This window comes from Oncorhynchus kisutch, linkage group LG18, assembly GCF_002021735.2.
Source record: "Oncorhynchus kisutch isolate 150728-3 linkage group LG18, Okis_V2, whole genome shotgun sequence".
Taxonomy (NCBI): domain Eukaryota; kingdom Metazoa; phylum Chordata; class Actinopteri; order Salmoniformes; family Salmonidae; genus Oncorhynchus; species Oncorhynchus kisutch.
The window spans coordinates 85,039,638-85,062,597 of record NC_034191.2 but is presented as its reverse complement, the minus strand read 5'-3'; the positions used below and the strand labels follow the sequence as shown (position 1 = coordinate 85,062,597).

At 50.7% G+C, this 22,960-nt stretch overlaps 1 protein-coding gene across 2 annotated transcripts in view; it reads right to left on the bottom strand.

Moving 5' to 3' along the window:
* Window positions 1-21,922, bottom strand: part of nck1b (NCK adaptor protein 1b) — a 120,778-nt gene extending 98,856 nt beyond the window's left edge. The window contains exon 1 of one of the 2 annotated variants that reach the window (XM_020470141.2): window positions 21,617-21,922. The gene's annotated coding sequence lies outside the window, so the exon portion shown is untranslated. The remainder of the gene's footprint in view (window positions 1-21,616) is intronic. The other variant, XM_020470142.2, reaches the window with a different exon arrangement.
* Window positions 21,923-22,960: the final 1,038 nt, after the last annotated feature.

The following is a 22,960-nucleotide window of genomic DNA, read 5'->3' as shown; positions in this document are numbered from 1 at the left end:
GAGCTGGGAAGTGGAGAGGAGAGCTGGGAAGTGGAGAGGCGGGCTGGGAAGTGGAGAGGCGGGCTGAGAAGCGGAGAGGAGGGCTGGAAAGTGGAGAGGAAAGGAAGGCTGGAAAGTGGAGAGGCGGGCTGAGAAGTGGAGAGGAGGGCTGGAAAGTGGAGAGGAGGGCTGGATAGTGAAGAGGAGGACTGGGAAGTGGAGAGGAGGACTGGGAAGTGGAGAGGAGGACTGGGAAGTGGAGAGGAGGACTGGGAAGTGGAGAGGAGGACTGGGAAGTGGAGAGGAGGACTGGGAAGTGGAGAGGAGGACTGGGAAGTGGAGAGGAGGACTGGGAAGTGGAGAGGAGGACTGGGAAGTGGAGAGGAGGACTGGGAAGTGGAGAGGAGGGCTGGGAAGTGGAGAGGAGGGCTGGGAAGTGGAAAGGAGGGCTGGAAAGTGGAGAGGAAAGGAGGGCTGGAAAGTGGAGAGGAAAGGAGGGCTGAAAAGTGGAGAGGAAAGGAGGGCTGGAAAGTGGAGAGGAAAGGAGGGCTGGAAAGTGGAGAGGAAAGGAGGGCTGGAAAGTGGAGAGGAAAGGAGGGCTGGAAAGTGGAGAGGACAGGAGGGCTGGAAGGTGGAGAGGACAGGAGGGCTGGAAAGTGGAGAGGCGGGCTGGGATTTGGAGAGGAGGGCTGAGAAGTGGAAAGGAGGACTGGGAAGTGGAAAGGAGGACTGGGAAGAGGAGAGGCGGACTGGGAAGTGGAGAGGAGGGGAGAGCTGGGAAGTGGAAAGGAGGACTGGGAAGTGGAGAGGAGGACTGGGAAGTGGAGAGGAGGACTGGGAAGTGGAGAGGAGGACTGGGAAGTGGAGAGGAGGACTGGGAAGTGGAGAGGAGGACTGGGAAGTGGAGAGGAGGACTGGGAAGTGGAGAGGAGGGCTGGGAAGTGGAGAGGAGGGCTGGGAAGTGGAAAGGAGGGCTGGAAAGTGGAGAGGAAAGGAGGGCTGGAAAGTGGAGAGGAAAGGAGGGCTGAAAAGTGGAGAGGAAAGGAGGGCTGGAAAGTGGAGAGGAAAGGAGGGCTGGAAAGTGGAGAGGAAAGGAGGGCTGGAAAGTGGAGAGGAAAGGAGGGCTGGAAAGTGGAGAGGAAAGGAGGGCTGGAAAGTGGAGAGGACAGGAGGGCTGGAAAGTGGAGAGGACAGGAGGGCTGGAAAGTGGAGAGGCGGGCTGGGATTTGGAGAGGAGGGCTGAGAAGTGGAAAGGAGGACTGGGAAGTGGAAAGGAGGACTGGGAAGAGGAGAGGCGGACTGGGAAGTGGAGAGGAGGGGAGAGCTGGGAAGTGGAGAGGAGAGGCAGGCTGGGAAGTGGAGAGCTGGGAAGTGGAGAGGAGGACTGGGAAGTGGAGAGGAGGACTGGGAAGTGGAGAGGAGGACTGGGAAGTGGAGAGGACTGGGAAGTGGAGAGGACTGGGAAGTGGAGAGGAGTACTGGGAAGTGGAGAGGAGAGCTGGGAAGTGGAGAGGAGAGCTGGGAAGTGGAGAGGCGGGCTGGGAAGTGGAGAGGCGGGCTGAGAAGCGGAGAGGAGGGCTGGAAAGTGGAGAGGAAAGGAAGGCTGGAAAGTGGAGAGGAGGGCTGGAAAGTGGAGAGGAGGGCTGGATAGTGGAGAGGAGGACTGGGAAGTGGAGAGGAGGACTGGGAAGTGGAGAGGAGGACTGGGAAGTGGAGAGGAGGACTGGGAAGTGGAGAGGAGGACTGGGAAGTGGAGAGGAGGACTGGGAAGTGGAGAGGAGGACTGGGAAGTGGAGAGGAGGACTGGGAAGTGGAGAGGAGGGCTGGGAAGTGGAGAGGAGGGTTGGGAAGTGGAGAGGAGGGCTGGGAAGTGGAAAGGAGGGCTGGAAAGTGGAGAGGAAAGGAGGGCTGGAAAGTGGAGAGGAAAGGAGGGCTGAAAAGTGGAGAGGAAAGGAGGGCTGAAAAGTGGAGAGGAAAGGAGGGCTGAAAAGTGGAGAGGAAAGGAGGGCTGAAAAGTGGAGAGGAAAGGAGGGCTGGAAAGTGGAGAGGAAAGGAGGGCTGGAAAGTGGAGAGGACAGGAGGGCTGGAAAGTGGAGAGGCGGGCTGGGATTTGGAGAGGAGGGCTGAGAAGTGGAAAGGAGGACTGGGAGGTGGAAAGGAGGACTGGGAAGAGGAGAGGCGGACTGGGAAGTGGAGAGGAGGACTGGGAAGTGGAGAGGAGTACTGGGAAGTGGAGAGGAGAGCTGGGAAGTGGAGAGGAGAGCTGGGAAGTGGAGAGGCGGGCTGGGAAGTGGAGAGGCGGGCTGAGAAGCGGAGAGGAGGGCTGGAAAGTGGAGAGGAAAGGAAGGCTGGAAAGTGGAGAGGCGGGCTGAGAAGTGGAGAGGAGGGCTGGAAAGTGGAGAGGAGGGCTGGATAGTGGAGAGGAGGACTGGAAGTGGAGAGGAGGACTGGGAAGTGGAGAGGAGGACTGGGAAGTGAGAGGAGGACTGGGAAGTGGAGAGGAGGACTGGGAAGTGGGAGAGGAGGGCTGGGAAGTGGAGAGGAGGGCTGGGAAGTGGAAAGGAGGGCTGGAAAGTGGAGAGGAAAGGAGGGCTGGAAAGTGGAGAGGAAAGGAGGGCTGAAAGTGGAGAGGAAAGGAGGGCTGAAAAGTGGAGAGGAAAGGAGGGCTGAAAAGTGGAGAGGAAAGGAGGGCTGAAAAGTGGAGAGGAAAGGAGGGCTGGAAAAGTGGAGAGGAAAGGAGGGCTGGAAAGTGGAGAGGAAAGGAGGGCTGGAAAGTGGAGAGGACAGGAGGGCTGGAAAGTGGAGAGGCGGGCTGGGATTTGGAGAGGAGGGCTGAGAAGTGGAAAGGAGGACTGGGAAGTGGAAAGGAGGACTGGGAAGAGGAGAGGCGGACTGGGAAGTGGAGAGGAGGGGAGAGCTGGGAAGTGGAGAGGAGAGGCAGGCTGGGAAGTGGAGAGCTGGGAAGTGGAGAGGAGAGGCAGGCTGGGAAGTGGAGAGGCAGGCTGGGAAGTGGAGAGAAGGACTGGGAAGAGGAGAGGAGGCGGGCTGGGAAGTGGAGAGGAGGGGAGAGCTGGAAGTAGAGAGGGGGGGAGAGCTGGGAAGTGGAGAGGAGAGGGCTGGGAAGTGGAGAGGAGAGGGCTGGGAAGTGGAGAGAAGGACTGGGAAGAGGAGAGGAGGGCTGGGAAGTGGAGAGAAGGACTGGGAAGAGGAGAGGAGGGCTGGGAAGTGGAGAGGAGGGCTGGGAAGAGGAGAGGAGGGCTGGGAAGTGGAGAGGAGGGCTGGGAAGAGGAGAGGAGGGCTGGGAAGTGGAGAGGAGGGCTGGGAAGTGGAGAGGAAAGGAGGGCTGGAAAGTGGAGAGGAAAGGGGGGCTGGAAAGTAGAGAGGAGGGCTGGGAAGTGGAAAGGAGGGCTGGGAAGTGGAAAGGAGGGCTGGGAAGTGGAAAGGAGGACTGGGAAGTGGAGAGGAGAGGAGGGCTGGGAAGTGGAGAGGAGAGGTGGGCTGGGAAGTGGAGAGGAGAGGAGGGCTGGGAAGTGGAGAGGAGAGGAGGGCTGGGAAGTGGAGAGGAGGGCTGGGAAGTGGAGAGGAGAGGAGGGCTGGGAAGTGGAGAGGAGAGGAGGGCTGGGAAGTGGAGAAGAGAGGAGGGCTGGGAAGTGGAGAGGAGAGGAGGGCTGGGAAGTGGAGAGGAGAGGAGGGCTGGGAAGTGGAGAGGAGAGGAGGGCTGGGAAGTGGAGAGGAGAGGAGGGCTGGGAAGTGGAGAGGAGAGGAGGGCTGGGAAGTGGAGAGGAGAGGAGGGCTGGGAAGTGGAGAGGAGAGGAGGGCTGGGAAGTAGAGGAGAGGAGGGCTGGGAAGTAGAGAGGAGAGGAGGGCTGGGAAGTAGAGAGGAGAGGAGGGCTGGGAAGTAGAGAGGAGAGGAGGGCTGGGAAGTAGAGAGGAGAGGAGGGCTGGGAAGAGGAGAGGAGGGCTGGGAAGTGGAGAGGAGAGGAGGGCTGGGAAGTGGAGAGGAGAGGAGGGCTGGGAAGTGGAGAGGAGAGGAGGGCTGGGAAAAGGAGAGGAGAGGAGAGGCGGGCTGGGAAGTGGAGAGGAGAGGTGGGCTGGGAAGTGGAGAGGAGAGTCGGGCTGGGAAGTGGAGAGGAGAGTCGGGTTGGGAAGTGGAGAGGAGAGTCAGGCTGGGAAGTGGAGAGGAGAGTCAGGCTGGGAAGTGGAGAGGAGAGTCAGGCTGGGAAGTGGAGAGGAGAGTCGGGCTGGGAAGTGGAGAGTCGGGCTGGGAAGTGGAGAGTCGGGCTGGGAAGTGGAGAGTCGGGCCGGGAAGTGGAGAGGCGGGCCGGGAAGTGGAAGAAGGGGAGAGCTGGGAAGTGGAGAGGAAAGGAGAGCTGGGAGGTGGAGAGGAGAGAAGAGCTGGGAGGTGGAGAGGAGAGAAGAGCTGGGAAGTGGAGAGGAGAGGGAGAGCTGGGAAGTGGAGAGGAGAGGAAAGCTGGGAAGTGGAGAGAAGGGGAGAGCTGGGAAGTGGAGAGAAGGGGAGAGCTGGGAAGTGGAGAGCTGGGAAGTGGAGAGGAGAGGAGAGCTGGGAAGTGGAGAGGAGAGGAGAGCTGGGAAGTGGAGAGGAGAGGAGGGCTGGGAAGTGGAGAGGAGAGGAGAGCTGGGAAGTGGAGAGAAGGGGAGAGCTGGGAAGTGGAGAGAAGGGGAGAGCTGGGAAGTGGAGAGAAGGGGAGAGCTGGGAAGTGGAGAGAAGGGGAGAGCTGGGAAGTGGAGAGGAAAGGAGAGCTGGGAGGTGGAGAGGAGAGGAGAGCTGGGAAGTGGAGAGAATAGCTGGGAAGTGGAGAGGAGAGGAAAGCTGGGAAGTGGAGAGGAGAGGAAAGCTGGGAAGTGGAGAGGAAAGCTGGGAAGTGGAGAGGAGAGGAAAGCTGGGAAGTGGAGAGGAGAGGAAAGCTGGGAAGTGGAGAGAAGGGGAGAGCTGGGAAGTGGAGAGAAGGGGAGAGCTGGGAAGTGGAGAGAAGGGGAGAGCTGGGAAGTGGAGAGAAGGGGAGAGCTGGGAAGTGGAGAGAAGGGGAGAGCTGGGAAGTGGAGAGAAGGGGAGAGCTGGGAAGTGGAGAGAAGGGGAGAGCTGGGAAGTGGAGCAAGGGGCCTCTGCCTGGACTGAATAGCAGAGCTCTATCTCACTTGATGCAGATGACATTCCAGTATATATATATGAAGTGGACAACAGTAGTTATATAGGATGAACCATGACTAGAATACAGTATATCCATATGAAGTGCACAGCAGTAGTTATATAGGATGAACCATGACTAGAATACAGTATATTCATATGAAGTGGACAGCAGGATGAACCATGACTAGAATACAGTATATACATATGAAGTGGACAGCAGGATGAACCATGACTAGAATACAGTATATCCATATGAAGTGGACAGCAGGATGAACTATGACTAGAATACAGTATATACATATGAAGTGGACAGCAGTAGTTATATAGGATGAATGATGACAAGAATACAGTGTGTGTGTGTGTGTGTGTGTGTGTGTGTGTGTGTGTGTGTGTGTGTGTGTGTGTGTGTGTTTGTGTGTGTGTGTGTGTGTGTGTGTGTGTGTGTTATATATACACACACGGAGTCGGAAGTTTACATACACCTTAGCCAAATACATTTAAACTCAGTTTCACAATTCCTAACATTTAATCCTAGTAAAAAATTAGATCTTAGATCAGTGAGGATCACCACTTTAAAATGTCAGAATAATAGTAGAAAGAATGATTTATTTCCGTTTTTATTTAGTATTTGGTAGCATTGCCTTTGAATTGTTTAACTTGGGTCAAACGTTTCAGCTAACCTTCCCACAAGCTTCCCACAATAAGTTGGGTGAATTTTGGCCCATTCCTCCTGACTAAGCACAAATGGTATAACTGAGTCAGGTTTGTTGGCCTCCTTGCTCGCACACGCTTTTTCAGTTCTGCCCACACATTTTCTATGGGAATGAGGTCAGGGCTTTGTGATGGCCACTCCAATACTTTGACTTTGTTGTCCTTAAGCCATTTTGCCACAACTTTGGAAATATGTTTGGGGTCATTGTCCATTTGGAAGACCCATTTGCGACCAAGCATTAACTTCCTGGCTGATGTCTTGAGATGTTGCTTCAATATATCCAAATAATTTTCCAGCCTCATGATTCCATCTATTTTGTGAAGTGCACCAGACCCTCCTGCAGCAAAGCAGCCCCACAACATGATGCTGCCACCCCCGTGCTTCACAGTTGGGATGGTGTTCTTCGGCTTGCAAGCCACTGCCTTTTTCCTCCAAACATAACAATGGTCATTATGGCCAAACAGTTCTATTTTTGTTCCATCAGACCAGAGGACATTTCTCCAAAAAGTACCATCTTTGTCCCCATGTGCAGTTGCAAACCAAATCCACAGACTGGACAGTAGTGGAGAAGGTGGAAAGTTCCTCGGTGTACACATCACAGACAAACTGAAATGGTCCACCCACACAGACAACGTGGTGAAAAAGGCCCAACAGCGCCTCTTCAACCTCAAGAGGCTGAAGAAATTTGGCTTGTCACCAAAAACCCTCAATCTTTTACAGATGCACAATCGAGAGCATCCTGTCGGGCTGTATCACCGCCTGGTACGGCAACTGCTCCGCCCACAACCGTAAGGCTCTCCAGAGGGTAGTGAGGTCTGCACAATGCATCACCGGGGGCAAACTACCTGCCCTCGAGGACTACCTGCCCTCCTACACCACCCGATGTCACAGGAAGGCCATAAAGATCATCAAGGACAACAACCACCCGAGCCACTGCCTGTTCACCCCGCTATCATCCAGAAGGTGAGGTCAGTACAGGTGCATCAAAGCAGGGACCAAGAGACTGAAAAACAGCTTCTATCTCAAGGCCATCAGACTGTTAAACAGCCATCACTAACATTGAGTGGCTGCTGCCAACATACTGACTCATCTCTAACCACTTCAATAAATACAAATTGGATGTAATGCCACTTTATATAATGTTTACATACCCTACATTACTCATCTCATATGTATATACTGTACTCTTATTGTAGTGTGCCTTAGTGCCACTCTGACATTACTCATCTCATATGTATATACTGTACTCTATTGTAGTGTGCCTTAGTGCCGCTCTGACATTACTCATCTCATATGTATATACTGTACTCTTATTGTAGTGTGCCTTAGTGCCGCTCTGACATTACTCATCTCATATGTATATACTGTACTCTATTGTAGTGTGCCTTAGTGCCGCTCTGACATTACTCATCTCATATGTATATACTGTACTCTTATTGTAGTGTGCCTTAGTGCCGCTCTGACATTACTCATCTCATATGTATATACTGTACTCTATTGTAGTGTGCCTTAGTGCCACTCTGACATTACTCATCTCATATGTATATACTGTACTCTATTGTAGTGTGCCTTAGTGCCGCTCTGACATTACTCATCTCATATGTATATACTGTACTCTATTGTAGTGTGCCTTAGTGCCGCTCTGACATTACTCATCTCATATGTATATACTGTACTCTTATTGTAGTGTGCCTTAGTGCCACTCTGACATTACTCATCTCATATGTATATACTGTACTCTATTGTAGTGTGCCTTAGTGCCGCTCTGACATTACTCATCTCATATGTATATACTGTACTCTATTGTAGTGTGCCTTAGTGCCGCTCTGACATGACTCATCTCATATGTATATACTGTACTCTATTGTAGTGTGCCTTAGTGCCGCTCTGACATTACTCATCTCATATGTATATACTGTACTCTATTGTAGTGTGCCTTAGTGCCGCTCTGACATTACTCATCTCATATGTATATACTGTACTCTATTGTAGTGTGCCTTAGTGCCGCTCTGACATTACTCATCTCATATGTATATACTGTACTCTATTGTAGTGTGCCTTAGTGCCACTCTGACATTACTCATCTCATATGTATATACTGTACTCTTATTGTAGTGTGCCTTAGTGCAGCTCTGACATTACTCATCTCATATGTATATACTGTACTCTATTGTAGTGTGCCTTAGTGCCACTCTGACATTACTCATCTCATATGTATATACTGTACTCTTATTGTAGTGTGCCTTAGTGCCGCTCTGACATTACTCATCTCATATGTATATACTGTACTCTATTGTAGTGTGCCTTAGTGCCACTCTGACATTACTCATCTCATATGTATATACTGTACTCTATTGTAGTGTGCCTTAGTGCCGCTCTGACATTACTCATCTCATATGTATATACTGTACTCTATTGTAGTGTGCCTTAGTGCCGCTCTGACATTACTCATCTCATATGTATATACTGTACTCTTATTGTAGTGTGCCTTAGTGCCACTCTGACATTACTCATCTCATATGTATATACTGTACTCTATTGTAGTGTGCCTTAGTGCCGCTCTGACATTACTCATCTCATATGTATATACTGTACTCTATTGTAGTGTGCCTTAGTGCCGCTCTGACATGACTCATCTCATATGTATATACTGTACTCTATTGTAGTGTGCCTTAGTGCCGCTCTGACATTACTCATCTCATATGTATATACTGTACTCTATTGTAGTGTGCCTTAGTGCCGCTCTGACATTACTCATCTCATATGTATATACTGTACTCTATTGTAGTGTGCCTTAGTGCCGCTCTGACATTACTCATCTCATATGTATATACTGTACTCTATTGTAGTGTGCCTTAGTGCCACTCTGACATTACTCATCTCATATGTATATACTGTACTCTTATTGTAGTGTGCCTTAGTGCCGCTCTGACATTACTCATCTCATATGTATATACTGTACTCTATTGTAGTGTGCCTTAGTGCCACTCTGACATTACTCATCTCATATGTATATACTGTACTCTATTGTAGTGTGCCTTAGTGCCGCTCTGACATGACTCATCTCATATGTATATACTGTACTCTTATTGTAGTGTGCCTTAGTGCCGCTCTGACATTACTCATCTCATATGTATATACTGTACTCTATTGTAGTGTGCCTTAGTGCCGCTCTGACATGACTCATCTCATATGTATATACTGTACTCTATTGTAGTGTGCCTTAGTGCCGCTCTGACATTACTCATCTCATATGTATATACTGTACTCTTATTGTAGTGTGCCTTAGTGCCACTCTGACATTACTCATCTCATATACATATAATGGCAAGAGAAAGCTGAACTCTGGAATTACCTGGATTTCTGCATCACATTTGATCTGATCTTCATCTTAGTCACAACAATAGACAAACAGTGTGCTAAAACTAATAACATAAATTATTGAATTTTTCATGTCTATATTGATTGAATACATAATTTAAACATTCACAGTGTAGGTTGGAAAAAGTATGAGAACCCCTAGGCTAATGATTTCTCCAAAATTGTAGTCAGGACTCAACTAACCTGGAGTCCAATCAATGAAATGAGATTTGAGATGTTCGTTAGAGCTGCCCTATAAAAAGCTATTACTAACTATTCACAAGAAGCATTGCCTGATGTGAACCATGCCTCGAACAAAAGAGATCTCAGAAGACCTAAGATTAAGAATTGTTGCCCTGCATGAAGCTGGAAAAGGTTACAAAGGTATCTCTATAAGTCAGTCCACGGTAAGACAAATTGTCTATAAATGGAGAAAGTTCAGCACTGTTGCTACTCTCCCTAGGAGTGGCTGCCCTGCAAAGATGACTGCAAGAGCACAGAGAAGAATGCTCAGTGAGGTTAAGAAGAATCCTAGTGTCAGCTAAAGACTTATCGAAATCTCTGGAACATGCTAACATCTCTGTTGAAGAGTCTACGATACGTAAAACACTAAACAAGAAGGGTGTTCATGGGAGGACACCACAGAAGAAGCCACTGCTGTCCCCAAAAATGTTTGCAAAAGAGAACCTGGATGTTCCACTACTACGCTACTGGCAAAACATTCTGTGGACAGATGAAACTACAGTTGAGTTCTTTGGAAGGAACACACAACATTATTTGTGGAGAAAAAAGGCACAGCACACCCACATCAAAAACTAATCTCAACTGTAAAGTATGGTGGAGGGAGCATCATGGTTGCTATCATCTACAGAAAAATGAATTCCCAAGTTTATCCAGACATTTTGCAGGAGAATGTTAGGCTATCTGTCCACCAATTGAAGCTCAACAGAAGTTAGGTGATGCAACAGGACAACAACCCAAAACACAGAAGAAAAATCAACAACAGAATGGCTTCAACAGAAGAAAATACACCTCCTGGAGTGGCCCAGTCAGTCCTGACCTCCTGGAGTGGCCCAGTCAGTCCTGACCTCCTGGAGTGGCCCAGTCAGTCCTGACCTCCTGGAGTGGCCCAGTCAGTCCTGACCTCAACCCCATTCTGACGCTGTATGATCTCAAGACAACGGTTCACACCAGACATCCCAAGAATATTGTGGAACTGAAACAGTTTTGTAAAGAGGAACAGTCCAAAATTCCTCCTGACCGTTGTGCAGGTCTGATCCGCAACTACAGAAAACGTTTGGTTGAGGTTATTGCTGCCAAAGGAGGGTCAAGCTGTTATTAAATCCAAAAGTTCACATACTTTTCCCACCCTGCACTGTGAATGTTTACACGGTGTTCAATAAAGACGTGAAAAATGATAATTGTTTGTGTGTTATTTGTTTAAGCAGACTGTTAGTCTATTGTTGTGACTTAAAATGTTATCTGATATTCATCTATGGCCATTTTATGCAGAAATCCAGGTAATTCTAAAGGTTCACAAACGTATTCTTCCCACTGTACTGATATCTTCTTAATTCCTTTACTTTAGATGTGTGTATTGTTGTGAAATTGTTAGCCATTACTTGTCAGATATTATCCCACTGTTGGAGCTAGAAACATGTTATAAAAACAAACGTGTGGCTTTAAGAGCAAAAACCTGAATAAAAATAAATAGAATAGGGAAAAACAGAAAACTGATCAAACAAATCATAGAAAACTGAATTTGAGGCCTTCTTCTCCACAGAGGCTCCCAATGGCCAGTTGTTGCAAGTCCAGTAGATCTCCAATGGACTGGGCTGACTTCTAGCCTGAAAGGAAATGGCCCTTTATTAATAGCCTAGCTGGCCTCAACCCCCCTAGCGAACTATAGCTTCCCCCTCCTCCCTCTTGACTCCAGTCCAGTGGGTTACAGTGCTGCTGCTGCAGACAAAATGTCTGTCTGCCTCTTCCCCTCCCTGTAGACTTAATGAGAGACTGTGGAGGGGCCTGTCAGTGTGACAATAATTACAGAAACTATACTAGTCACCAGCTGCAACAGGCCCCCTTGCCCTGCCTCACACACACACACACACCCACACACCCTCCCCCCCACACATTTTCCAGTGAGGACAGAAAGGGAAATGTTGAAATCAAGATAAGTTAATATTGAGCAGATGCCAGACTGGAGACTACAGACATTGAGTTGCCATCCCACCATGAAAATAATGAACATAGGAAACTGGCCACAATGAGATAACTGCCTTTCCAGACCTGTCATTGGACACAACACTCTCTACAGAGTTCTAAACTGCCCTTGGAAGCAACGTCAGCACAATAACTGTTCGTCGAGAGCTTCATGAAATGGGTTTCCATGGCCTGGCAGCCGGACACAAGCCCAAGATCACCATGTGCAAAGTCATGAGAGGTGTAAAAATCACCGCCATTGGACTCTGGAGCAGTGGAAACGCCTGGCTCGTTGCGAACTGTGTGAAGATAATTTCTTCCTAACAAAGACCGTAATTAATTTGCCAGAATTTTACATGATATTGAAGGTTGTGCAATGTAACAGCAATATTTTGACTTAGGGTTGCCACCCGTTCGATAAAATACGGAACGGTTCCGTATTTCACTGAAAGAATAAACGTTTTGTTTTCGAAATGAAAGTTTCCGGATTTGACCATATTAATGACCTAAGGCTCGTAGCAATGCTTGATTCAGTGCTGTTTATGACTTCAAGCCTATCAACTCCCAAGATTTGGCTGGCAATACTAAAGTAGTTATTAGAACATCAGATAGTCAAAGGTATATGACATAAATGGTATAGGGAGAAATATTCCTATAATAATTACAACCTAAAACTTCTTACCTGGAATATAGAAGACTCATGTTAAAAGGAACCACCAGCTTTCACATGTTCTCATGTTCTGAGCATTCTTACATGTTATGAACATAAACGTTACATGGCACATTTACAACAATGTGTTGTTGCATTATTTAAACCAAATTGAACAGGTTTTATTATTTATTTGAAACTAAATTGATTTTATTTATGTGTGTATTATAGCACTGTTGTATTATATGTATTGATGTATTATATTAAGTTAAAATAAATGTTCATTCAGTATTGTTGTAATTGTCATTATTACAAATATATATATTATAAAAAATTAAATTTAAAAATGTAAAAAATAAAATTGGCCGATTAAATCAGTATAGGCTTTTTTTTGGTCCTCCAATAAATCTGTATTGGCTTTGAAAAATCTAAATTGTTCGACCTCTACATGAAACACACCACCGCCCTTCTTCTTCCTGGATAGTTCTTTATTCCTGTCGGCGCGATGGACTGAGAACCCTGCTGGCTGTATGGACAGGGACAGTACATCTGGAGAGAGCCATGATTCCATGAAACATAGTATGTTGTGACATTCCCTGATGTCTCTATGGAAGGAGGTTCTCGCCCTGAGCTCGTCTACTTTATTGTCCAAGGAATGAACATTAGCGAGTAATATACTCAGAAGCGGTGGATGGTGTGCGCGCCTCCTGAGTCAGACTAGAAGTCCACTCCAAATACCTCTTCTCCGCCAGTGGTGTCTTGGGACAGCCTATGGAATAAGATCAATTGCCCTGGGGGGGTACAAACAAAGGATCCAATTGGGAAAAGCCGTATTCCTGGTCGTAATGCTGGTGAGTTACCACCGCTGTGATATCCATTAGTTCTTTCCAGCTCTATGTAACACACAAAAAACACTGCAAAGTTGCTTAGGAGCTAGAAGCAGACCTGCCATGTCTGTTGGCGCCATCTTGCACTCAAGGTTTATACAAATATGTCCATTCAATGGAAAATTACATCAGAAAAACAATGGTCCAAACCCCATGTCTCTACCATACATGGTTCAAAAGTTACCGACGATTTACTCTGATATTTTAGCATGTTTAGAGTGAAAGGAATGTCATCAAATAACCCATGATCAAAAAGTGTTCCGTGCTGAATGGAACTCTGTGGTGCTGCTCCACGGCAGAACCGCGCGAACTTCAAACGGCAACTGACAAGCTAACTAGTGGCTGCAGGTTCGTGAGTGAAAATATGGGCTTTTCGTGAATGAAATCCGCTGAAAACAAAAACTAAAAAAGGGACTGAAATGTATTTACTTACAAAGCTGACAGACTGAATTTCAACATCCACCCTCTGTGGAGACAATCTGTTCTTGTTTTCATTGTGGATTTCTGAGTCTTTCCCTTTAAATCGCCATAGAAATGGCCCCTCAACATAGATTGATTGTGGTTATAGTCAATGGATCTGGAGGTGAAAATTAGGTATGAAGTAGATTTGTATTGGTCCAACCAGCAGAAACACTTCCAGATGGTACACCTCACAACACCAAATATGGAAGAGATAGAACCAGGTGCAGCCCGGTCTAAACCAGCAACGTTCACAGCACATTCATGTCCTTATTTGAGAAAACCAGGTGCAGCCCGGTCTAAACCAGCAACATTCACAGCACATTAACGTCCTTATTTGAGAAAACCAGGTGCAGCCCGGTCTAAACCAGCAACGTTCACAGCACATTCATGTCCTTATTTGAGAAAACCAGGTGCAGCCCGGTCTAAACCAGCAACGTTCACAGCACATTCATGTCCTTATTTGAGAAAACCAGGTGCAGCCCGGTCTAAACCAGCAACGTTCACAGCACATTCATGTCCTTATTTGAGAAAACCAGGTGCAGCCCGGTCTAAACCAGCAACGTTCACAGCACATTCATGTCCTTATTTGAGAAAAACAGGTGCAGCCCGGTCTAAACCAGCAACGTTCACAGCACATTCATGTCCTTATTTGAGAAAAACAGGTGCAGCCCGGTCTAAACCAGCAACGTTCACAGCACATTCATGTCCTTATTTGAGAAAACCAGGTGCAGCCCGGTCTAAACCAGCAACGTTCACAGCACATTAACGTCCTTATTTGAGAAAACCAGGTGCAGCCCGGTCTAAACCAGCAACGTTCACAGCACATTAACACTGTCAAGTACATTAACCCTTTCTGGTGGGACCCATTTTCAATGTTTCCTAAAATAAAGAAATTCAGCCTGAGACTCAATGGCATTGGCTTATTTTCTGTGAAGAACATGTAAAAGAACACATTTTCATTGAGTTCACCCCACTAGACATTTATATTACATGTGGTGTTTGGGCCCACCGGACCCGAGGGTAATAAAAGTGTATGTGTGTAGGTGTAAACAAGTTCAAATGAAACAAAAAGGTTTGCTGTGTGCCTTCACTCGGTCTTCCTCCTCACTGGGCCTGCTGTTTCAACACTGCACCAAGAACCTGCCTGTCACCCTGCCCGTCACCCTGCCCGTCACCCTGCCCGTCTCCCTGCCCGTCTCCCTGCCCGTCTCCCTGCCCGTCTCCCTGCCCGTCACCCTGCCCGTCACCCTGCCCGTCACCCTGCCCGTCTCCCTGCCCGTCTCCCTGCCCGTCACCCTGCCCGTCACCCTGCCCGTCACCCTGCCCGTCTGCCTGCCCGTCTCCCTGCCCGTCTGCCTGCCCGTCACCCTGCCCGTCACCCTGCCCGTCACCCTGCCCGTCTCCCTGCCCGTCTGCCTGCCCGTCTCCCTGCCCGTCTGCCTGCCCGTCTCCCTGCCCGCCTACCCCATCCAGGTGTATTTTCCCACACCTACCCCATCCAGGTGTATTTTCCCACACCTACCCCATCCAGGTGTATTTTCCCACACCTACCCCATCCAGGTGTATTTTCCCACACCTACCCCATCCAGGTGTATTTTCCCACACCTACCCCATCCAGGTGTATTTTCCCACACCTACCCCATCCAGGTGTATTTTCCCACACCTACCCCATCCAGGTGTATTTTCCCACACCTACCCCATCCAGGTGTATTTTCCCACACCTACCCCATCCAGGTGTATTTTCCCACACCTACCCCATCCAGGTGTATTTTCCCACACCTACCCCATCCAGGTGTATTTTCCCACACCTACCCCATCCAGGCGTATTTTCCCACACCTACCCCATCCAGGCGTATTTTCCCACACCTACCCCATCCAGGTGTATTTTCCCACACCTACCCCATCCAGGTGTATTTTCCCACACCTACCCCATCCAGGTGTATTTTCCCACACCTACCCCATCCAGGTGCTAATTCGGGGAGGGAAAACAAATAAATAGCTTTGCATGTGTGGCTCCTTGCCACAATCAATCAGTATGGCAGAAATAATCCCTGCTCAGAGGGTCTTAGAATTCATCTTTGCAGAGAAACTAGTGTGGAAGGAACATCTTCCACTTTGGAAGATGAAGAGTCTTCAGAATATGAGGATCATGTCTCTGTCAATTCAGAGTGTGACAGTGAGTTGGAAGAAGAGGATGAGAATGACCCTCAACCAGCCCCAGGACAAGCCCTTCAGCAACCAGGACCAGCCCGTCAGCAACCAGGACCAGCCCGTCAGCAACCAGGACCAGCCCGTCAGCAACCAGCCCCAGGACCAGCCCATCAGCAACGAGCCCCAGGTCCAGCCCCAGGACCAGCCCATCAGCAGCCAGCCCCAGGACCAGCCCATCAGCAGCCAGCCCCAGGACCAGCCCATCAGCCGCCAGCCCCAGGACCAATCCCAGGACCAGCCCATCAGCAGCCAGCCCCAGGACCAACCCCAGGACCAGCCCATCAGCAGCCAGCCCCAGGACCAACCCCAGGACCAGCCCCAGGACCAGCCCATCAGCAACCAGCCCCAGGTCCAGCCCCAGGACCAGCCCATCAGCAGCCAGCCCCAGGACCAGCCCATCAGCAGCCAGCCCCAGGACCAGCCCATCAGCCGCCAGCCCCAGGACCAACCCCAGGACCAGCCCATCAGCAGCCAGCCCCAGGACCAACCCCAGGACCAGCCCATCAGCAACCAGCCCCAGGACCAGCTCATCAGCAGCCAGCCCCAGGACCAGCCCATCAGCAGCCAGGACCAGCCCATCAGCAGCCAGCCCCAGGACCAGCCCCAGGACCAGCCCATCAGCAGCCAGCCCCAGGACCAACCCCAGGACCAACCCCAGGACCAGCCCCAGGACCAGCCCCAGGACCAACCCCAGGACCAGCCCCAGGACCAACCCCAGGACCAACCCCAGGACCAACCCCAGGACCAGCCCCAGGACCAGCCCCAGGACCAACCCCAGGACCAGCCCCAGGACCAACCCCAGGACCAACCCCAGGACCAGCCCATCAGCAGCCAGCCCCAGGACCAGCCCATCAGCAGCCAGCCCCAGGACCAGCCCATCAGCAGCCAGCCCCAGGACCAACCCCAGGACCAGCCCATCAGCAGCCAGCCCCAGGACCAACCCCAGGACCAGCCCATCAGCAGCCAGCCCCAGGACCAGCCCATCAGCCGCCAGCCCCAGGACCAACCCCAGGACCAGCCCATCAGCAGCCAGCCCCAGGACCAACCCCAGGACCAGCCCATCAGCAACCAGCCCCAGGACCAGCTCATCAGCAGCCAGCCCCAGGACCAGCCCATCAGCAGCCAGGACCAGCCCATCAGCAGCCAGCCCCAGGACCAGCCCCAGGACCAGCCCATCAGCAGCCAGCCCCAGGACCAACCCCAGGACCAACCCCAGGACCAGCCCCAGGACCAGCCCCAGGACCAGCCCCAGGACCAACCCCAGGACCAGCCCCAGGACCAACCCCAGGACCAACCCCAGGACCAGCCCATCAGCAGCCAGCCCCAGGACCAGCCCATCAGCAGCCAGCCCCAGGACCAGCCCATCAGCAGCCAGCCCCAGGACCAACCCCAGGACCAGCCCATCAGCAGCCAGCCCCAGGACCAACCCCAGGACCAGCCCATCAGCAGCCAGCCCCAGGACCAGCCCATCAGCCGCCAGCCCCAGGACCAACCCCAGGACCAGCCCATCAGCAGCCAGCCCCAGGACCAACCCCAGGACCAGCCCATCAGCAACCAGCCCCAGGACCAGCTCATCAGCAGCCAGCCCCAGGACCAGCCCATCAGCAGCCAGGACCAGCCCATCAGCAGCCAGCCCCAGGACCAGCCCCAGGACCAGCCCATCAGCAGCCAGCCCCAGGACCAACCCCAGGACCAACCCCAGGACCAGCCCCAGGACCAGCCCCAGGACCAGCCCCAGGACCAACCCCAGGACCAGCCCCAGGACCAACCCCAGGACCAACCCCAGGACCAGCCCATCAGCAGCCAGCCCCAGGACCAGCCCATCAGCAGCCAGCCCCAGGACCAGCCCATCAGAAACCAGCTCATCAGCAGCCTGCAGGAGGAGAAATATTAATGTAAAAAAATAAGTGAAATTGAAGGGTCTTCATGCCCAAGGAATGTGCCAGCCCACATGGCTGCTAATGTGATGACGATGCAACCAGGGCCGACACAGATTGAGGTTACTCATGTACAGGACATACAGTCTTCTTCTCATTTGGAGGGAAGGCGATGTTTTTGGAGAGAGATGAAAGGAGATGGACCAAACTCATTAACATGCATACTCTGGGGTTCTAATCCTTGCTGGTGTTTTCAGATCCAATGGGGAATCCACACGATCTCTGTGGGATGCAGAACCTGGCAGAGAACTTTTCAGTGAAACAATGTCTCTGGAAAACTTCCACATTATTTCCAGGATTATCCGCTTCGATAACAGAGACACCAGACCAGCTCAGCGGCAGAGAGACAAGCTAGCTGCAATCAGGTCAGTGCAGAGAGACAAGCTAGCTGCTATCAGGTCAGTGTAGAGAGACAAGCTAGCTGCAATCAGGTCAGTGCAGAGAGACAAGCTAGCTGCTATCAGGTCAGTGCAGAGAGACAAGCTAACTGTAATCAGGTCAGTGCAGAGAGACAAGCTAGCTGCAATCAGATCAGTGCAGAGAGACAAGCTAGCTGCTATCAGGTCAGTGCAGAGAGACAAGCTAGCTGCAATCAGATCAGTGCAGAGAGACAAGCTAGCTGCAATCAGATCAGTGCAGAGAGACAAGCTAGCTGTAATCAGGTCAGTGTGGGACAAGTGAGTGGACCGCCTTCCCCTGTTGTACAACCCTGGGCCCAACGTTACTGTTGATGAGCAGCTTATGCCATTTAGGAGCTTCTGCCCCTTCAGGCAGTACATACTGTCTAAACCCGCAAAATATGGAATCAAGATCTGCGCTGCCTGTGATGCTGCTTCATCAAATGTGAGGAACTTGCAAGTGTATAAGGGGAAGCCAGATGGAGGAGCCCCTGAGAAGAACCAAGGGATGTAGGTTGTCCTGGACGTGACACAGAGAATCCGTGACCACAACATCACATTCAATAACTTTTTTACTATTAAGATGACAAACCAACGCGCACCTCCCCACCACGACAGACCAACCTGCACCTCCCCACCACGACAGACCAACCTGCACCTCCCCACCACGACAAACCAACCTGCACCTCCCCACCACGACAGACCAACCTGCACCTCCACACCACGACAGACCAACCTGCACCTCCACACCACGACAGACCAACCTGCACCTCCCCACCACGACAGACCAACCTTCAGCTCCCCACCACGACAGACCAACCTGCACCTCCACACCACGACAGACCAACCTGCACCTCCCCACCACGACAGACCAACCTGCACCTTCCCACCACGACAAACCAACCTGCACCTCCCCACCATGACAAACCAACCTGCACCTCCCCACCATGACAAACCAACCTGCACCTCCCCACCATGACAAAACAACCTGCACCTCCCCACCATGACAAACCAACCTGCACCTCCCCACCATGACAAACCAACCTGCACCTCCCCACCATGACAAACCAACGCGCACCTCCCCACCATGACAAACCAACCTGCACCTCCCCACCATGACAAACCAACCTGCACCTCCCCACCATGACAAAACAACCGGCACCTCCCCACCATGACAAAACAACCGGCACCTCCCCACCATGACAAACCAACCGGCACCTCCCCACCATGACAAACCAACCTGCACCTCCCCACCATGACAAACCAACCTGCACCTCCCCACCATTACAAACCAACGCGCACCTCCCCACCATGACAAACCAACCTGCACCTCCCCACCATGACAAACCAACCTGCACCTCCCCACCATGACAAACCAACCTGCACCTCCCCACCATGACAAACCAACCTGCACCTCCCCACCATGACAAACCAACCTGCACCTCCCCACCATGACAAACCAACCTGCACCTCCCCACCATGACAAACCAACCTGCACCTCCCCACCATGACAAACCAACCTGCACCTCCCCACCATGACAAACCAACCTGCACCTCCCCACCATGACAAACCAACCTGCACCTCCCCACCATGACAAACCAACCTGCACCTCCCCACCATGACAAACCAACCTGCACCTCCCCACCATGACAAACCAACCTGCACCTCCCCACCATGACAAAACAACCTGCACCTCCCCACCATGACAAACCAACCTGCACCTCCCCACCATGACAAACCAACCTGCACCTCCCCACCATGACAAACCAACCTGCACCTCCCCACCATGACAAACCAACGCGCACCTCCCCACCATGACAAACCAACGCGCACCTCCCCACCATGACAAACCAACGCGCACCTCCACACCATGACAAACCAACGCGCACCTCCCCACCATGACAAACCAACGCGCACCTCCCCACCATGACAAACCAACCTGCACCTCCCCACCATGACAAACCAACGCGCACCTCCCCACCATGACAAACCAACCTGCACCTCCCCACCATGACAAACCAACGCGCACCTCCCCACCATGACAAACCAACGCGCACCTCCCCACCATGACAAACCAACGCGCACCTCCCCACCATGACAAACCAACGCGCACCTCCCCACCATGACAAACCAACGCGCACCTCCCCACCATGACAAACCAACGCGCACCTCCCCACCATGACAAACCAACGCGCACCTCCCCACCATGACAAACCAACCTGCACCTCCCCACCATGACAAACCAACCTGCACCTCCCCACCATGACAAACCAACCTGCACCTCCCCACCATGACAAACCAACCTGCACCTCCCCACCATGACAAACCAACGCGCACCTCCCCACCATGACAAACCAACCTGCACCTCCCCACCATGACAAACCAACGCGCACCTCCCCACCATGACAAACCAACGCGCACCTCCCCACCATGACAAACCAACCTGCACCTCCCCACCATGACAAACCAACCTGCACCTCCCCCACCATGACAAACCAACCTGCACCTCCCCACCATGACAAACCAACCTGCACCTCCCCACCATGACAAACCAACGCGCACCTCCCCACCATGACAAACCAACGCGTTGTCCTCCCCACCATGACAAACCAACGCGTTGTCCTCCCCACCATGACAAACCAACGCGTTGTCCTCCCCACCATGACAAACCAACGCGTTGTCCTCCCCACCATGACAAACCAACGCGCACCTCCCCACCATGACAAACCAACGCGCACCTCCCCACCATGACAAACCAACGCGCACCTCCCCACCATGACAAACCAACGCGCACCTCCCCACCATGACAAACCAACGCGCACCTCCCCACCATGACAAACCAACGCGTTGTCCTCCCCACCATGACAAACCAACGCGCACCTCCCCACCATGACAAACCAACGCGCACCTCCCCACCATGACAAACCAACGCGTTGTCCTCCATTCATTTAAAACGTGTCGACAGAGATATATTTTTAACTGTGCCGAGGAAACTAAAAGCATCTGTCCAATAGTCCAGGACACTGCTGTACGTGGCGTTTCAGACGATGATAAAACATCTATGCACGAGTGAAGTGAGTTCGGGAAAAACTGAAAGTATAATAGTTTCCACATACCAACTGTATGTATCAGAAAATCAGAATCAAATAAAGTCTGTCTTCGCAAAAATAACATTGTCACTGTACTAAAACGTTTATTTTCATAAACGGATTTTCTGCATTTGTCAAAAGTCCCATCAGGGAGCCTCATTTCAGATGTGTAATGTAAACTTCATTAATAGGGAAATCGTTCTTCTTGCAAAACATATAAAACGTTTTAAAAACGAACTATTATATGAATCTGACTATCCGCAATAATCCTACTATGTGAGACAATCTCAGCCAGACAAATGAACACCCAGTTGGCATATCTGCCACCCTGGCAAGACAGCTGGCTAACTAACATTAGCAATCTAGACAACTAGCTTGCCAAGAAGGCAGTGATAGCTATGTAGTTAACTAATCAATATGCTATTATTCAGCAAACACTACGAGGGATGACGTTTTATTATCAGGCCGTGCCTCTGTTCCTAAGAGTTGAGGCCAGATTTGATATTTCTTTGCTAACCTACCAGCTAGTGAAGCTAATCAAGTTGCTGGCATGAACATTGCAGATCCCTCTGCTTCTTACCTGGTTAGCTGATCGGTCGTACCTGTCCTTTCTCGGTTGATGAAATCACCATGTACAGCAAAGATGATTTGAAACGCCCGTGTAGATGGATGGTGGCTAGGACCAAAACCTAGCTAGCTAAGGTAACCTTGCACAACTTGTCTAGCTGACTATAATCATAATTACCAACCTTGTTGGAAATAGCTTTCCCGTTTCCAGCATGACAAAGCTCAAGCCACAGAGATAGCTCTGCGAGTTGCTCCCAGTGTTCACGATACACAATGCTCCTATTGGACAGTGGCAGTGTCAATCAAACCGGTCCACCACAACAGTGGTTGGCTGCCTATCAAATTTTTACCGCATCCCCATTGGGTTAGTTCATCTTACATGGCCCGGTGCCCCGTGTAGGCGGAGTTTAAATATTAATTCAACTGGGGCACCGGCCCGTGCAAAACGAACGGTCCTTGCTTTACGGGATCATTGGGACCATTAGGGTTGACGTATAAAATTGTTATGGTAAGGATTATCCAGGCTGTATCACAACCGGTCCAGCGTCGTCCGGGTTTAGCCGGTGTAGGCCGTCGTTGTAAATAAGAACTTGTTCTTAACTGACCTGCCTAGTTAAATACAAATATAATATGGTTCAGGTTTATGTTTATGTTAGGGTTGCGACGTCCCAATGATCCCAGATAGACCTAACCCAAGACAAACTCACATGTTGACATGAAATGTTTGTTTTTCCCTTGACACAAATCAAGTTGTCTCTCACATAAAGTCTGTGTATTTGTACTGCTATAATGTGCTCTCACGTAGAGTATGTATGTAGTAAGGCTAAATGTAGTACAAGCATCTATTAGCCTAGTATTTTCTATTAACATTATTTTCTTCCAGGGAAAGAATGATTACATCTCTGTAATTGGCAGGTTGTCCAACTATTACAGGGTTAGCCTACTGCTGTAAGAGGACATTCTTTGACCACCATGGTATTCTTCAATGGCCACTGCAGTGACCAGAATAGACTGGTATGCCTATCCTGCAGTGACCAGAATAGACTGGTATGCCTATCCTGCAGTGACCAGAATAGACTGGTATGCCTATCCTGCAGTGACCAACATAGACTGGTATGCCTATCCTGCAGTGACCAGAATAGACTGGTATGCCTATCCTGCAGTGAGCAGAACAGACTGGTATGCATATCCTTCAGTGACCAACATAGACTGGTATGCCTATCCTCCAGTGACCAACATAGACTGGTATGCCTATCCTGCAGTGCCCAGAATAGACTGGTATGTCTATCCTGCAGTGACCAGAATAGACTGGTATGCCTATCCTGCAGTGACCAGAATAGACTGGTATGCCTATCCT